The sequence below is a fragment of the Triturus cristatus genome, chromosome 9 (assembly GCF_964204655.1).
Source record: "Triturus cristatus chromosome 9, aTriCri1.1, whole genome shotgun sequence".
NCBI classification, from domain to species: domain Eukaryota; kingdom Metazoa; phylum Chordata; class Amphibia; order Caudata; family Salamandridae; genus Triturus; species Triturus cristatus.
In genome coordinates, this window is record NC_140592.1 from 904,312,448 (window position 1) to 904,327,923 (window position 15,476).

General features: G+C 45.1%; 1 protein-coding gene across 9 annotated transcripts in view; it reads right to left on the reverse strand.

Moving 5' to 3' along the window:
- The window catches only part of BDKRB2 (bradykinin receptor B2), a 442,021-nt gene that overhangs the window by 69,101 nt on the left and 357,444 nt on the right, over positions 1-15,476 (reverse strand). The gene's annotated exons all lie outside the window — the stretch shown is intronic.

The window sequence follows — 15,476 nt, forward strand, 5'->3', positions numbered from 1 at the left end:
AAGCAACTGTGACCCCGTCACTGCTGGATTTAGCAAATTTAGGAACTTCCAGGAACATAGCCAATGGTTTTGAAGTTACCTGGCCACCTTCTTAGAAATAAAGGTGACAGCATTTCTATGAAGAGCCATAAATGTAATGCAGAGGACCTTAAATTGCTTCTGAACTTCACAGGAAGAAAATTAAGATGTTTTAACAGTCTGTATATGTGAACTTTTAAGGGCACTGCTGATCAAACAAGCCACCTGTTGGACTTGGTCCTTTTTGCAGGTTCATCCCTAAACTTGTTTGCCTCTCTCCTTGCCTTTTTTCTGACATGGTGTTGGTGGTTTTAGGACTCTGGGCACTTTAGCACTGCTGTTCAGTGTAAAGTGGGTATACTTTCTGTGATAAATCTGGTAAGATTGGTCTACACCTGTTTGGAATATTTAATTTACCTGTCATTCCCTTGTTAAGTTTGTACCTCATATACCCAGGGCTGGTGAATTAAATGCTACTGGTGGGCTTGCAGCGCTGATTGCGCCACCCACCAAAGTAGCCTTTCAAAACTATCCCAGGCCTCTGCCATTGCAGGGCCTGTGTGCACAGTGTTACTGCCGCTGTGACGTGGCACATAAAGTGTGTGCCATGTCTGTGACCCCCCTTTCACTGCATGTCAGTCACCCGTAAGTTAGGCCCTGGCTAGCCCTATGGGCAGGGTGCATTGTAGGTGGAAGGTAGGACATCTACCTTAAGTGTGTGACATGTCCTGGTAGTGACAAACAGCCATTTTGGTTTCTCACTACAGACTGCCCCCCATAGGAATGCATTGGGGATTCCCTGATAAGAGTTTCAGTGGTAATCCCTGATATGAGAGGAGCAGCGTGGTCAAGTTTGGTATGTTTGGAATAGTGATAATAAATGCTACGCAATGGTTTGTGCAGATTTATTATAACTATTTTTGAAATGCCACTTTTAGAAGATTTCTGTGTGCTATGTGTCTGCCTGCCTGATGTGAATTGCATGTCTGGCTTTGACGTGCCAGGGGCTGGTGAGGTTGAGGTTCTGTAATTCTCGAGTCTGACTCCATTTTGTTCTGTGCCACCATTTTGTGTTGCCCTCACGTAGGCCTGTGAAGGTAGCCTGGCGAATAAAGTGGCCTGGCCTTCTTAGTTCATGTATACATTAACTAGGTTTCTTTTTGACTCTGAAATGAACTGTAAGAAACTGACCTCTGCACTTGAAACTGACCCCGCAAAGCCAATTTCCCTGATCGATCTTTGTCTGAGATTGCCAATCAATGTTCAGGACATCGTCAACTTTTAGTTTCCTTGCACATGCCTTATCTTGTTCAGCATCTGTTACCGTTTCTTTTTTTATGTTTCTTCATTACATGGGTTATGCTTTCAATTATAGGTTTGTCCGGCTTGTGGAGATTGAATTTGGGACATTCCTAATAATTAACTTTTGGGTTGGGATACTGTAAATTGAGTTTTTGTTATGTGACACTTTGTTTGAAAATGTACCTTATTGGCTAGAATTTTGTGCAGTGGGTGTACATTTATAATGTGAATATTGGGTATAAAAGGAGACGTCTTGCCTTAGTAAAATGAGCAGTCTCCTGAGAATTTACACCGTGATGTATTTCTAGGATCACTGTTACTAGCTGCAGCTAATAAACTTGGTCTCTGATGCCATCCAGAAGTATTCCGTGTCTCTGTATACCAAGACAGGTGAACTCGAAGATCTTAGGCGTGCCCCTGACGCTGCTGGGTTAAACCCCGGTTCTTCAACTGGCGCCCAACGTGGGGCAACTTCAGCGGTACTGGTCCAAGCCTGAAGATTGTGAGGAGCCCCGTGAGGAATTTCTGGAGGACTTTGTTTTGTTTCTTGGTTTTGATTCGGCCATTGCAATAGTTGAAGCCGGGGGGTTCGTATATTTGCGAGCGTATCATTTTTGATAACCCCTTGAAGTTTGAAGCAAGACTAGTGAGCTAAAAGATGCCTGGTTTTAGCAAATTTAGGAAATGGTTTTGTTGTAATTGTAATAGGGATTCCCGATTGGAGGACTCGTGTCCGATACCTCCGGTTGGAACTCCAACTTATGAGCTCTATTCAAAGCATGGTGTACGTCCCATTACCCTTAATGCAGTATGGGTCCGTTATACAAGGAAAGATGGTGTTTTACGATGGCCCCAACATGGTAGTTTTGAATCAGATGTTTTAGATAACCTAGAAGTTGCGCTATTTAAGAAGAAAGCCCGGCCGGCGATGTTTGACTCTTTCCGCCTTTGGCGTAAGGAAGCCAAACAGCGAGAAATTAAGCAAGCTAAGAGAGATAGGAAGGAAAGGAATATATCTGTAATGCAAGCTGCTAGGCAGTTTAAGGAAGATGAAGAAGATTGTGCGATTGAAGTGTCAGATAGACAACATTGCATGGCCATTGACAAATGTTACCCGGCTTTGCCACCTCCCCTTTCAAATGTGACTGTGGACCCTGAAAAGGATCCTTTGATGTCACATTTACTGAGATTACCACCCCCTTATGTGCAGGGTGCTACTGCACCTCCGTTACCTCCAGTTGTTGCACCCCTTGTTGTCGTTCAACCCCCTGTTGTTGTTCAGCCACCCATTGCTTCACAGGTGGTTCTTCCTCCCCCGGCACAGCCCCCTCCAGGGCCGCCAGCCTTGCCACCAGCCTTGCCTCAAACTCCTTTGCCTTACACTCCTTTATCTTCGACTTCTCTTATTTCTGTCCCCACGTCTCTGTCACCCCATAACACTTTGTCTCCTGTCCTCATGTCAACTTCTTCTCCTTCTGCTCGGCAACGAATGACTGAGACTGTCACTAGTCTTTTGTCTCCTTTCTTTGGGTCACTGAATATGACCCCTGTTTCTGAACATAAGCAGAGACGTAGTCAGCTCCCTGGTCCCGAAGAGCGGGCAGTGTTAGATCTCCTTGCTCGTAAATGGGTTTCGAATACCTCCAAGTACAGTTCACAAGTGGTTATGGATATCTTCCTACAGTGGGGGGCACCAAAACAAAGGTATGTTTTTGATGTCATGTGTACCTTCCTTCATCAGGAGTGGGAAGATAATGAGTTGGGTTCAATTCCACTGGAACTGCTTAATGTTCAGTCTGAATTTGCTAAAGGGACGATAGTGGGTTCCGATGTTGAGGAAGTGGTAGAGACACTACTCACTTTTAGGTCTAGACTTCCACCTCAGTCGTTGTTCGAACCTGACCCTTCTATTAGGAGAAAAGTGAAGCAGTATCCTATGAGAGAGGTTCCCCCTGTATGGAGAGAGGCAGTTGTGGCTGATGCCGCTCATGGTATTGCGGCTGCACCAGCTCATTTTCAGCGAGTGTGGGTGCATGTCCCTTGGAAGAGAGCTGAGGTCCTGGCTCTTAAGCAGACTTTGCCTGACCCCCGTAAAAATCCTGCTGGTTATTATAAGGAGTTGTCTCAGACAGTTGATGCGTGTGTTATGAATTTAGCTGACATAGATATGTTGATGGGTAATGTAGTTCCTCAACCCTTGTGGGCGAAGATCCGTCACGAGGATTACGCGCCAGAGTTAGGAGATACGTGGGTTAATATTACTGCTGCAGATGGTCGGCAGGTAGAAGGTGCCAAACCTGAACCCTTAGTTGCAGAACTACCTGGTAGGATTATTAATTTAATGAAGACTATGATGCCTCCTCTGCGGGTGAATTGGGACAAGTTAGCAGCATGCAAACAAAAGAAAGAGGAGAGTGTGTCTGATTTCTTCACTAGGTTTGAGGAAACATTCATTGATCATAGTGGTCAGGATATGAGTACAGAAGGTGGTCAGAGGTTGTTTGTAGATAAGTTTGTTTTTAATTTACTTCTTGAACTTTCTAATAAGTTAAAGGACTCTGAGAGTTCATGGGCTGTTTCTTCTTCGGCTCAGATATTGGCTACTGCACAATACTATGAGAATAGAGATAAAGATGAGAAGGATAAAGTAGAGAAGAAGACTAGAAAATTAAAAACGAAAGTTCTACTGCAGCAGGCTTATCCGCCTCGCCCTAATCAGCGTCAGTTTCAGCAACCTTCCCAGTTTCAGCAACCCCCACAGTTTCAGAAACTGTTGCAGAAGCCTGAGTCTTTTGCTTCACGACTCCCGCTAGGCCCTAATCAGTGTGCTTATTGTAAAGAAGAAGGTCACTTCAAGAATAGTTGCCCGATCTTGCTACAGCGTGCGAATGGTATGTCTGGTCTGAGAGGTCGTGGTGGTTTCCAACAAGTAACTAGGGGTAGGGGACGTGGTACGTTTCCCCAGAATGAACGTTCCTTTTCCCCTCAGAATTCTATGAATTATTTTGACCAACAGAATGTTCCGACCGTCCAGTCCGCTCAGTACTACACTGTTGATTATTATGTTGGAAGTGAGAGTGCTGGTTTTAATGATAGTTAGGACAGCCATGGACAAAGGGAGGGAGTAGTGTCAGTTCCAGTAGACCAGAGTAGACCTTATGTTGAAGTGATTACATCAGGTGTGGCAGAACCTTTTCTTTTGGATACTGGTGCAGCAAAGAGTTCTATCATGCATTCTAAACTCCCCGGCGCACCTTTGTCTGGCTTGACTAATGTTTCAGTAGGATTTTCTGGCGCCCCAGTTCGTAATCCGGTTTCTTGTCCTTTGCCCCTTTCTATTGGTCCCTGTGAATTGGAGGCTCCCCTTATTCTAACGACGGGCTGTGGCGAGAATCTGTTGGGTTTGGACTTGTTGAAAAGATTGCATGCGACATTACATTGTTCTCCTTTGGGAGTACATCTTACGGTGGGTAAGACAGTGATTTCCCCGATGTATCTGTCTAAGGATCGCCTTCCACTGGAACTGCGTTCTCTCCCTGATACACTTTGGGCTACAGGTCCGAATGATGTTGGTCTCTTGCAGATTCCACCCTACGTTGTTACCCTTAAGTTGAATGCTAAATTACCTCACATTCCCCAGTACAAAATTTCCAGTGATGGCGAAAGAGCTCTTTTAGCGATTATCTATGATTTGGTTGAGAAAGGTGTGGTTGAAGAAACGAGAGGTAATGTGTGTAACAGTCCTGTTCTGCCTGTCCTTAAGCGTACTAACTCTTCTCAGCCACCTGTGTATCGGTTTGGGATCGACCTTCGAGAGGTCAATAAGATCGTTGTGCCACAGTTTCCTGTTGTCCCGGACATTACTGCTTTATTGACTATGATCCCTGTCTCAGCTGCTTGGTTTTCTGTTATTGATCTGAAGAATGCATTTTTCAGCATTCCTATTGCTGAAGAGAGTAGGGATATTTTTGGCTTCTCTTTAGGAGGCCGAAGCTTCCGGTTTAAACGAGCTCCTCAAGGTTATTGTGAAAGTCCTTCTATCTATAGTCAGGCTTTGAAAACACAGCTTGATACCTTTCCTCTGCCTCCTGGTGCTACTCTTATCCAGTATGTCGATGATCTTTTGGTTGCTGCTGACTCTGAGGACATTTGTAAAGAAATTACTCTTTCTTTGTTACGCCATTTGTCTGACCTTCATCACAAGATTTCACCTTCTAAGTTGCAGTATTGCCGCCAAGAGGTGACCTACTTAGGTCATCTCTTGTCGAAGGAGGGTAGACGATTGACCCCAGAACGTATTAAAGCAATTGCTCAAATGTCTGTACCACGTACACAGAGAGAGGTGCGTGCATTTTTAGGCATTACATCGTATTGTAGACAGTGGATTCCACATTTTTCTCTGTTAGCGAAACCTCTGTTGGCACTTACTCTTAAGGATACACTACACCCTCTTCCCTGGACAGAGGAATGTCAGAAAAGTTTTATGGATTTACGAACTGCACTGTGTTCTGCTCCTGTGTTAGGTACTCCTGACTATAGTAAGCCTTTTACACTCTATGTGCATGAGAAAGAAGGTTGTGCGTTGTCAGTGTTGGCACAACAATTTGGAGACAAGCAGCGCCCATATGCGTATTTTTCAGCTACTTTAGATCCGGTAGCTAGGGCGTTGCCTAGTTGTCTAAGAGCTACAGAGGCAACGACTGTTTCTATCCGACAGTCTGCTGGTTTGGTATTGGATAATACATTGATTGTGATGGTCCCACATGCAGTGGATACCCTATTGAATAGAACGAAGACTCAACATATTACCAGTGCGCGTTTGTCAGGTTATGAGTTGACGCTTTTGGCTAGCCATGTGCACATCAAGCGGTGCAACACATTGAATCCAGCTACATTGTTGCCGATTTTTGTAGAGACAGATGCTCAGGAACAGCATGACTGTTTTCTCCGGACAGAGGAGGAAACGAAGGGTAGAGTTGATCTGAAAGATACTCCTCTTTCGAATCCTGATGGTACCCTATGGGTAGATGGTTCGTGCTTTAAGCTTCCGAATGGAGAGACGACTGCAGCATATGCTGTCACAACTTTGCACACGATTGTTGAAACAGCACGTATTGCACAAAATTCAGCGCAAGCAGCGGAGTTGATAGCATTGACTAGAGCGTGTGTGTTGTCAAAAGGAAAAAGAGTGAATGTTTATACTGATAGCCAATACGCATTTGGCATGGCTCACAGTTTTGGCTGCTTGTGGAAAGAGAGAGGATTTCTTACTTCCCATGGTACGAAAATTCAGCATGGACAATTAGTGAGTGAACTTCTTGAATCACTTACTTTGCCGACCCAAATTGCGATAGTGAAGTGAAGTGCGCATAAGAAGGTTACGGATGATGTGGGTCAAGGGAATGCGTTTGCAGATGAAGTAGCGAGAGAAATGGCGAAAGATGTGACGAGTCGGATGTATGTTGCAGGTCCTGCCAGATGGGTTGTGGAAGGAGGAATGTGTGAAGATACAACAGAAAGTGTGAAGATGATTCAGGCAGAAGCTACTGAGAAAGAATTGAGTATGTGGAGGGAGAGTACGGGAATGTTGGATTCAACAGGCTGTTGGGTTGAGTTGTCAGAGCACCAGCGATGGTTGTTTCCTGATGCATATGTGCTTCCGGTGGTTACTATGGCTCATGGGTTGGCTCACATTAGTTCAAAAGGGATATGTAAGTTGTTGGCTCCGGTATGGCAGAATGGTGGAATTCCTAAGTGTGCTGAGAATTTGGTTAAACACTGCATGATTTGCTTGATGCATAATCCTGGAAAGGGAACCCCAACTCCAGCGGGTCATTTTGCTCCTCCAACGTATCCGTTCGAGGTGTTGCAGATAGACTATATTCATATGGAAAGATGCAATAACTTGAAGTATGTCCTTGTGGTTGTTTGTGCCTTTTCCAGATGGATAGAGGCCTACCCCCTAAAGGATAATACTGCCCTGTCTACAGCCAAGGTTTTGCTCAAAGAATTCTTTCTCAGATATGGCTTGCTGAGGATGGTGTGGAGTGATAATGGAAGTGAATTTGTGGGTCAGATTATGAAGAAAGTATGTGCGGGTCTGGATATTAACCAGAAATTTCACGCTGTGAATCACCCCCAGTCAACAGGCCTGGTCGAGTGCTATAATGGCACTCTGAAGCTGAAGTTGGCCAAGGTGCAAGCGAGCTCTGGTCTTACATGGCCCGATGCCTTACCATTGGCACTTTTGTCCACGAGAACGACAGTACATTCTCGCGTGGGACTTAGCCCATACAAGATTGTTTTTGGACGCCCGGCGAATGTCTGGGGTGTGCCGAGGCCTAAGAAGTACAGTGATATCGAGTACCCTATGTTGGTTGACTACTTACATGATTTGACTGCTAAATTGCGTGTTCTTTACCAACAGGTCCATGACACTTTGACTTCAGTTTCTGTAGACGCAGGCCACACGATTCAACCTGGCGACTGGGTTCTAACCAAGAATTTCCAGAGGTCAAAGAACTTGGAACCAAGATGGACCGGTCCATACCAAGTCCTGTTATCAACTCGGACTGCTATTAAGGTGTTCGGCAAGAAAAACTGGGTACATGGTACCCATTGTAAGAAGATGCCTTTGCCCTTACCGTACGATCAGTGGGTCCGGGAAGGTGTTGCCGATTCCGAGAGTGAAAGGGTTCCGAGATTTGTACCTTTTAGCGATGCACATCTGGAATGGACTCAGTCAGAACGTGCGGATGATAAAGTCTTGCAAGAAGCTGTGCTGCCTTGTTTGAGACTTGATACTACGCACCCAGAGCCACTCTTTCAGGATCAAACTGTGCCTAGAACGCTACAACTGAAGGTCTAAAAAGGACAAATAAAATTTGAATTTTTTTGTGAATTCCACTCTTTCAGACAAGAGACTATTTTTCTTTTTTGAATCACCATCCGGGTTCAGCTGCAGGGTCGCGGTATAAGAACTTAAGGGGTGGCCCGCATATTGACGAAAGGTCTGTGGTTCTAGGGACCTCTAGGACGCCTGGACAAACACTTGAGTGAAGAAGGAAAATTGCCACGAGCAGCACGTTAGAGGATGGAGTCTGTTGTAACTGAAAGAGATGTTGAGAGAATAGATCTTAAGACAAGATTTTGTACATTGATACATAGCAAATGTTTTAGAATATTGTGCGTTTTGATGTTTTTAAGTATCACATTAGCTTGTGTGGGTTGGACTGTCTATGCTACACAACAGACATCTGCACCCACCTCCCAACCTATGCTTTCTTTCACTACTGTGTCTTTGCACCAGTTTTATATGGTGCCTGAACATGAACAGACCAGGAGATCAGAATTTGTCAACAACTCGTTTATACAGTTGTTGCATCAGCATCAGTTAGTAGTAAATACCACTAATTGTTGGGTTTGTGGTCTTATGCCTCATACGACAGATAAAGGTATGTCATATTTGGTTTTGCCTTTTTCTTTTAATGGGTCTGTGTGGGCTTTTCAGACCATGTTTATCTATGCAAATGAGGTACGCCCCTTACGTTCCCTTAAAGATAACTCGAGCAATAGTGCCTTAATAAGGGGAATAGTAGCTATGATCTGAGATATTGATGCATATAATGCTAGCCCTAAGGATGAGGTGCAGGCTTACATTGGTTGGAACGTGACTGGATATAGTACCAGTTTGACAGAGAAGGAGAGACGAAAAAGGTCTCCCCCTATTTGGATTGTACCCCACCGAGGCCACTTTTGTTTTCAAGGTAATGGTCGGAATCCGAAGGCTCAGCTAGGTAAGAGTGTGTGTGCTCAAACCTATGTCTATTCATCTCAGACTTCTCCACCGTTTGTGCCAGCTAAAGGCACATATTTTGTTTGTCATGACAGAGCCTATACATGGTTGCCACCTGATTTTTCAGGAACGTGTTATGTGGCGTTTCTACTTCCCGCTACATACACTACTGCTTCAGACTATCATAGAACGAGATATGGTAGAGGTGTCTTCAATAAGGAAGATACCGCAGCATACGAAGTAGGAGATTTCTTCAAGGGCTTCTTGCCCTTTTGGGGTCCTATGATCAATAGTAGGCATATTCGACAGCTTGTCCGCGTTGTTGAAGCTACTATTAATGAGACAGCAGGTGCTCTTAGTAATGTTACAGCTGAGCTTCAAGCGGACCGCCTTATGACTTTGCAGAACCGTATTGTATTAGACATCATACTTGCAGATCGAGGAGGAGTATGTAAATTGATTGGATCCAGCTGCTGTGTTTACATACCAGATAATGCCCCTACAGTGTACCAAGCCATCTCTAGGTTGTATAAAATCTCTGAGTCTATCCATGTAGACGAAGGAGACTGGTCATTGACGGGATGGTTTTGGGGACTGCTGTCCAAATGGGGATGGAAGATTTTGACATTTCTTGGTATGGTTTTAACCATCCTTTTTGTTGTCTTTGCATCCAGTGTGGTCCCGCCATTTGTAGTCTTTGTGCTACTATGTGTGTTCGGAGACCTGTCCCGAGAGAAGTAGAGAATAATAAGATGATGCTACAGCAACACCTTGATGACCTAATGAATATCGACATATACCTAGATTCAGATTAACATGAGTCTTAGGTTATTGCCTACGTAATGGCAAAAGGAGGGTCTGAGGTTCTGTAATTCTCGAGTCTGACTCCATTTTGTTCTGTGCCACCATTTTGTGTTGCCCTCACGTAGGCCTGTGAAGGTAGCCTGGCGAATAAAGTGGCCTGGCCTTCTTAGTTCATGTATACATTAACTAGGTTTCTTTTTGACTCTGAAATGAACTGTAAGAAACTGACCTCTGCACCTGAAACTGACCCCGCAAAGCCAATTTCCCTGATCAATCTTTGTCTGAGATTGCCAATCAATGTTCAGGACATCGTTAACTTTTAGTTTCCTTGCACATGCCTTATCTTGTTCAGCATCTGTTACCGTTTCTTTTTTTATGTTTCTTCATTACATGGGTTATGCTTTCAATTATAGGTTTGTCCGGCTTGTGGAGATTGAATTTGGGACATTCCTAATAATTAACTTTTGGGTTGGGATACTGTAAATTGAGTTTTTGTTATGTGACACTTTGTTTGAAAATGTACCTTATTGGCTAGAATTTTGTGCAGTGGGTGTACATTTATAATGTGAATATTGGGTATAAAAGGAGACGTCTCGCCTTAGTAAAATGAGCAGTCTCCTGAGAATTTACACCGTGATGTATTTCTAGGATCACTGTTACTAGCTGCAGCTAATAAACTTGGTCTCTGATGCCATCCAGAAGTATTCCGTGTCTCTGTATACCAAGACAGGTGAACTCGAAGATCTTAGGCGTGCCCCTGATGCCGCTGGGTTAAACCCCGGTTTTTCAACGTGTGTGTGGCTCCAGGAGGGGCAGGGTGAGTCAGTGCTCGGCTAATTGGGCATTTGCATTTGGAGTAGTGGGAGTAGTCCCCTGACCCTGAATTGGATTGTGCCTGTCTGGGTGAATGCTGGCTCTGCCCCCCTGTGATGTGTCTGATGACAGATCCCCAACCTGACAAAGGAGGGTGGGAGCCCTGTAAGCAAAGTGCTTCACACCCCCCAGAACCAGTTGCAACTGGTTTCCACAGCCCTGTGCCAGGGCAGAACAAAGAAAATGTTAATATAAATATTGGGGCTGTGACCCCATGAAGGTGTGTTCTTCTTGTGACCTGTGGGGGACTTGCTGCTGCTGGGCCACAGGAGGAACCGCCACGAGGGACTGCCTCCCTGCTGGAGGGCCCTGTGAGCTGGCCTGCCTGGGACCAGCTTTAAGCCCCTGGAACTTTGCTCTTTGGAGCTCTGGTCCCTAGTGCCTTGTGGAGTGCTATATCTTTCTCCCCAAGGACGAGGGCAGCGCTGAGCTGCACATCATGGAGAGGGAATCCTGGCGTAGGGATTCCCCGAGTTGCTGCGAGGAGCTGGAGCCTACCCTGCTGATTTATGCTTGTTTACAGCGGGTGCCCACCCCGCACTGGTGGTCGTAAAAAAGTGGGTGCCCACCCCGCATTTGATGTTTTACGCCTCTTGACAAGCAGGAGCCCACCCCACATTTGTGCTATCTAGCGGGAGCCTACCCTGCATATTTGCATGCCTTTGAGCGGGAGCCCACCCTGCGTTTTGTGCATCTGGCAAGCGGGAGCCCATTCCGCTGTTTGTGCACTCCGGTTCGTGGGAGCCCACCCCGCACTTGGTTTTATTTGCAGGCGGGGGCCCACCCCACACTTGTGAGGAGAGAGGAGCCGGAGCGTCTAAACCAGAAGCCAGGCAGCCTGCTTGGTTGTGGGCAGGGCCGAGGAGAAGCGGGCCGGAAGAGAAGTGCCGGCCAGAAGACAGGTAGATTGGGCCTGTGGTCCAGGAAGCGCAGAACCAGAAGATCCCGGCGGGAGCCCACCCCGTGCTGGGACATGCGCAGAAGAAAGACGGAGCCTCGAGGGCTCCCAGTGCAGAGAACCCCCCCCGCGAGAGAAGTACCAGCTGAGGGCTGATGCAGCCAGAAGAGAATCCCCGGTGAGTGGGGCTTGGGGAGACATCCTGTTGGGACTGAGCCTCTTTCTAATAAGGTTGCCTGGCACGCGGCTGCGGTGGTGAAACGTCCATATTTTGGCAGCTGCGCTGCATGGTCGCGTGCAGCTGTACCCATCTTGGATATCAGGGGCATTCTATTACGGAGGCCTGGGGAGTGGTACCCCTGCCCCTTTGCTCATGAGAGAGTGTCCCTGAACCGGGTCAGATCTTGACAGAGCCACCTGATACTAAGAGGAGGGAGGAACCTCCATGAAGGGGGCACAGAAGCGCTGTGCCCCCCTGAAGGGGTTGATGCCCAGGATGGTGCCAGGATGGGGTGCGACCATATAACAGGAGCTGGTCATTTCAGAGGTGACATAAGGGTCATGTGATGATGCTAAGTGTGTACAAAGGACCGGATTTGGCATATTTATTTATGGGTTTTATATATTTATTTATGGGTTTTATATAGCGCCTGAATCACCCCATACGGGGTATCTCTGCGCTTTGGACTGCTGATTGACCACTGAGGAGAGTACGATTAGAAAAGTTCTGTTATTTATTTATTTATGGCATACTGTATGGTTATGTTCATACCTGCGCAGGGAATGATGTATTATGGAGATGAGGCCCTGTACAGCTGATGATTATGTCTAACAATGCTCTGCATAAGGTATTTTATGCCTAAGGTGAAACATGCTGATGATTGCCAAATGTGATTTATGCACCATGATTTTTGCATAATGTGTTTATGCTGGGGAGGCCTAATGCGTAATGTGTTTATGCTAATGAGGTTTGGGCCTAATGTGTTTATGCCTAATGTTATGCTATGATATTTTAGGGTGGTGTCTAATGCTAATGTGATAATGCTGAGGTCATCATTATACCAGTAGTTACTGGTTGTGTTTTATATTTACTACCTGCATTCTGATGGTTCTGACCGTGGCCCGATTGGCCTGGTCCTGTATATAATCCCCTGTGAATTTTGCCTAGAGCCAGTTGGCACAGTGTATATTGTGTAATTATGATTCTAATGTGTTTATGAGAATACAATGGCTATTTTTGATATAACTTTGTGTGGAGTTTCTTTTGTAGTGTGCCTAGTGTGTTGCTGCCATGTGTGTGTGTTGCGCAAACGCTTTACACATTGCCTCTTGGATAAGCCTGACATCTCGTGCCACGCTACCAAGGGGGTGAGCAGGGGTTATCTTCAGCGTGTAACTTCCTTGCCCTGACTAGAGTGGTGGTTTCTGCCTGGCTTAAGCGCAAGCCCTAGCCAACCAGAAATCCCATTTCTAAAACCACCGCATTGAACAACTGTTGTTCATTTTGTAAGGAACTGGTAAGTTTCAAATATAACGGGCTAGGGTAATCTAGTCTGGAGGCAATTTGGGCTGATACCGCTGCTTTTGTGCCTTCCAAGGTAAGGATAGAGAAACCTTCCTTATGGTTTTCAAATGAATATGCAATTCATGACGAGCAAGGATATTTGGGACATTAGAGACAGCTTGTTGTCAATTTTTGCTTTCAAACATTTTCCCTGGGTAAATTATAATAATGAAACCCGTTATTATCATTTTCTTTTTCCATTCCTAGGTGTGTGTGGGGGGGCTGGCCAGAGCATGGGCCAGGGGAGAAGTGGTTTGCACACTCAAATTGCACATGAATGTTTGCTCGGCTGTCTTGGGCCAGCTAAACTTCTCATGTTCCCCACCAGGCTGCATTACACAGCCTGGTGGGGAACATGCAGAGACTCCCTGTCCCCGTCTGTGCGTCTAACCACAGCACTTCAAACTGATCACAACGCTGCAATGAAGCTTTGTGATTGGCTTAGGGAAAATTAGGGGAACCAATCACAACGCTGCATTGCAGTGTTCTCATTGGCTAAGGGAACCCGGTGGTTCCCCTGCGACAAGGAGAGGCTGCAAATAGGCGGTGGCTGGTGCCGCGAGCAGCAAATACCTTTACTTAAAGTTTTGTTTATTTATTATTTTCTACTGACCCCCCACATCCTTTACTCTTGCCACCGTTCCCTACCAGCCGCCACTGCATTTTCCTGATGCCAACGGGATGGGTATCAAGCGCTGTATTTGATGCTGATCAATGAGAGGATTTAAACCGAATCCACATGGGTACTTTACATTTTTAGGACCACCCTTTGACAAAGCTTAACTGTCTTTTAAGACTATTGTTTTTCCCAAAAGAAATTTTAGGGGCCTACTCACAATCTGAACTTTGTAGTATGGTTAATCGTGCCACAAAATCAGTCCCCATGTACTACAAAAGGTTATTCACATACCTATGTGCAGAGGAATCTGCCTCTCCTATTCTTTTATGTGGAAGTCTCTGCCATGCGAGCGTCCGTCTCCACACACATAGCTATATGTTTTAGTAGCAAATGTGGGAAAAACCTGGGGGAGTGGCTGAAAAATGTGGAATACAGGACCCTTGCGGCACTTTTGCGCTGCTGGAACGTCACTTTTTTGACGTTCCTGTGGCGCAATGTGCCACGGGATATTTACAAGGCCAGGTAAAGCCACATTACATGGCTTTTTATGGCCCTGTGTATGTGCCCCTTTCACTCAGAACGCTGCATGAAAGGGGCATTCCATGGGTTTTGCTGTGTGTGTCCCCATGCAACACCCATGGAATCTGTGGCATTCGCAGATTTACGAGGCCAGGGGTGGCGTTAGGGAGACTCAACGAGGAGAAATGTATTCATTTCTCCTTGTTTTGTCCTTTTCCTATGTGTGCTGGATTGTGCAGACATAGGAAGAGGAAATCACCTGAATTGATTGATTTGGTGAGTGAGAGTGCCCCTTCCTGCACAAAATCAATCAGCCCTGCAACACAGAAACCCTTGCACCATGGTGCAACGGTGCCTGCGTTGGCGCATGGCAGTAAATTGTATGCCGGCGCAGGGGAAAGTGACAGGAATGTGCGCATCTCATAGATATGGCTCATTCCTGTCCTTATATGAGGCCCTTAGTACTTAATGGGAGGGATTAGGGATGGGTAAGGAGGGGCTCAGGGAAGCGATAAAGAGTGGTTTAGGGAGGGACATGCAAATGCAAACACCCACCCACCCACAAAATGGTAACCTTGTTGCTATTTCCATATTGCATTTCTAAATACACTACTGTCAAAAAGGACCCAAAACAGTTGCAAAGGTACTCCATCACAACCTTGGATTAAGTCCAGCACCACACATGGCCACAACACATTCCGATAGAAAATAAAGGAGGCAGGGACTTAATATAACACACCACAGGAAATAATGTTAAATAAAATAAGCAAATTCAAATTACATATATATTTTTTCAGTATTAAGAGTTATATTTAATTGAATATTCGTTTTCTAATTAGATAAATTAATATTTAACTTTTTTATATATAATAACTACAACTGTTAAACTTTTAATGAAAACTTAAAATTAAAGTACTAATACAATTTTAATAAAATGTACTAATTATTAAGAATTATGTTAAAAAGTGCTATTGAGGGTGACATTTTTAAAACAAATTAGTTTAAATAAAAATATTGTTACATAGATTATTTTTTAAGTAATTATTTCAATTCATGATTAATATTCTGTAACATTTAATTCCTT